The sequence below is a fragment of the Papaver somniferum genome, chromosome 9 (assembly GCF_003573695.1).
Source record: "Papaver somniferum cultivar HN1 chromosome 9, ASM357369v1, whole genome shotgun sequence".
Lineage (NCBI taxonomy): Eukaryota > Viridiplantae > Streptophyta > Magnoliopsida > Ranunculales > Papaveraceae > Papaver > Papaver somniferum.
The window spans coordinates 6,869,359-6,872,401 of record NC_039366.1 but is presented as its reverse complement, the minus strand read 5'-3'; the positions used below and the strand labels follow the sequence as shown (position 1 = coordinate 6,872,401).

Genomic DNA, 3,043 nt, shown 5'->3' with positions numbered 1-3,043 from the left:
GATGTCCAACTGATTTTTAAGAATGTATCCGCTTCCAATCCAATATCGGTCGGATTCTAAAATATATATCCACGTTTAATCTACTAGTAAACATTTCGGGCGTCCATCCGCCGGGCCACATTTTATCAAAAGTAACAGATCGAAAGTAAGCCCAGTTGACCAATTTAGGGGAAACAATATCTATGGGGTTTGTATTTGGGCTGGACAGCAGGTTCAGTTTGGTGGAGGGTAAAACTGTAATTATAACTCCAACGAAACCCTACAAGAGAATAAGGAAATCATATAAATAGAAGAATTGCTCTGGATAAGGCAATACCTGCCTCGCCTACAGTCTACCTGATTAAGAAGGGGAAAAAAAGCGGCAGCGATGTATAAAATATGATGAATTAGGGTATCTGGTAAATCACTCTTTGAATAGCCTACTGTTAATCAATGGTTCTTTGTATCGATGCTAATTCATGATATTCTCTCTTTCGTTGACATCCCAGGAGATTACTGGGTATTTAGTTCAGGAGCCAGGAGGAGGCGGTGATTTCATAGTTGGGTTTGTATATTTCCAGATTTTTTACTAATTTTATTTCTATCTTCCATGGACATTGCAGATCTGGCATCCATTTCTCAATTGATTTGATTTACCTGTTGTTTATGTAATATGGTAATTCTGTTTGTTTCATACATGTGGTGGTGCACCCCGTTCTAAGGCTCCTCAGCAGAGGTTTCTTTTTAACTTTTCTTAAAATATAGAGGTGGTTGTGACAGAGTAGTTATCTTCTAACTAAGACATGTACACCTAATTAAAAAGCTAAAAATCAGAGATTTGGAGATATCTTCCCTGGAAATAAATAAATTTTGAACTTATTATTATTAGCAGAAAGCAAAATAGAACATGCTAGGATTTTAGTCCCACATTGCTAAGATAGTGTTTCATGGATTTGAGTTATATCCATGTTTTAGCTAGAACCTTATTCCGTCTTAACAATGTGGGATTAAGGTCCTAACAGAACAATCTCATATCTGGTCGTCGACTGCTGAAGGGTAATTGTTCTTTGTTGAAATTGTTGCTTTATAATATAGAAAGTAGTAGAGTGAAGTGTTCGCTTTGAAATTTTGAGCTTACGACAACCCTACGTCTCTTCGGATACTGATCTGATTGGTATTGATTTTCTTTAGTTTCCAATAAAGAAGAAAGTTTCATGAAAATTGAATTTGTATGATAGTCTGTCTAGTTAGTACTAAATGATAGCAAATGGGTTTGCTGATATTTGAGCTATGAACAACAATTGCTATACCAAGTGCTTTGGAGCCAGTTGGGCTAGGGGTGCAATTACACACCCCTGCACTTCGCTGGATCTGCCCTGGTTAAGTCATTTTGTTAAACCAGGTCAAACTTTTGTGATAGATGTTATGGCATGTTCTGATTGTTATATACGGAAACATAAATGGAGGCATTTTGGTGGCTACAGATCATGCTATTATTTTTTATTTCGCTATCTTTTCTAAGTTTCTCATTGGGAAGGAAAGCCCATGTTCCCTGCCATGTCAAGATTAAATATGTTCATGTACCCACTTAAGATAAAATTATGAAGCACAATTAGGATCTATTAAAGACGTTAGCGGATCTGCAAAATAAGATACATTGTCGGGTATATGTACACATTCAATTTTGATCATATACTGCCCTAGTAACACATGATTTTGGCATATATACTGCCACTTTTTGATCATATACATGCTACTGCTATGAGGGACATGTACACAAATAGCAAATGGTTGGTTACGGGCTTTCCAAACACAATTTGGTATATTCTTCTCATCATGCCTTTTAAGATTCTCCGAGAAATCTTTTGTTAACTGTCTATCATTTTCTAAGATGCACTTACATCATATTAATCATCCTAGGATTAAGATGATTCAAGTGCATCTGAGAGAATGATGGATGATTAACAAAACCAACGGAGTCATTTGACATCAAGGAAACAAAACACTTATGCTTTGAAGCAGCTGGAGGATGACGCGAACCCTGAATAAGTTGGTATTATTCTTTGAGTTTTTAAAGTAATATTCATACAATTATATGGACTTTTAAGTTTCACTGTATTGGATAATGCTATTGGCATATGCTATGAGAATATTCTTAACCACCAGGTCCAAAACCGAATGCAAGTGATCCGTTTGTCTTCAGATAATGCCATTTTTCCATTTCCATTTGAAGGACCTGCATCAAAGTTGCAGACTACTAGTGTAAATTTATTTTGGATCAATGTGGCCAGTGAGGACTAAAACTTCATGACCATTTTGAGGAGACTGCATATATTATGGAATACGGTGCTGTGGCTGGTCCATTTTGTCTGATATTTATGGAACACGTTGCTGTGGCTGGTCCATTTTGTCTGATATTTACGGAATAAGTAAGTGCATGTTGGAAACGTCAGGTGTTCTTAATGTTTTCCTTGTACCTTGTAAACAGATTGCATCTTTCTTCGACTGTTGTCCATCAGCTAAAATTCTATTGATACGAAGTAGCAATATATTTCATCAGAAAGTTGCAGCATTGGTAGCACCTTGCCTTATTCTGCTCAGCATATGGTAGTGATAATTGACTTATTCTGCTCACAGCATATAGTAGTGATAAGCAGATTATACGGCAATCTCCATAAGCATGGAAACTGAGGAAACAAAGCTCAAAATGTCAGATATGCAGGCAGTCGAGAATACTCTTCCCTTGTCAGTTGTCACCCACCGGGGATATTTTTTTGAAAAATGTCTCAAGATTTTAGAAAACCCAATTGGTAGATTAAGGTGAAGTTGAATCACAGGTTAATCCAGTGTTGAGCCCTCTCCCTTTTTACCTGCACTACCATGGCAGAACAACCAATGAGACTATGCCATATACCGTCAGAGTGAACTGTGGGACCCATCGTAACAACTTTATAATCCCAATGTAGAGAAACATTCCTAGGACCACACTCATCTTTGACTTGTGCACACGAACAGTCACGTACTAGACTCAAAAATTCAACACAAATACCAAACTCCACAGAAC

At 37.1% G+C, this 3,043-nt stretch overlaps 1 long non-coding RNA gene across 1 annotated transcript; it reads left to right on the top strand.

Annotated features, from left to right (window-relative positions):
- The first annotated feature begins 320 nt into the window (after positions 1–320).
- On the top strand, positions 321–2,825 carry LOC113308381. The gene is made up of 2 exons (XR_003339720.1): positions 321–398; positions 489–2,825. It is a non-coding gene; the product is annotated as an uncharacterized LOC113308381 (long non-coding RNA).
- The last annotated feature ends 218 nt before the right edge of the window (positions 2,826–3,043 follow it).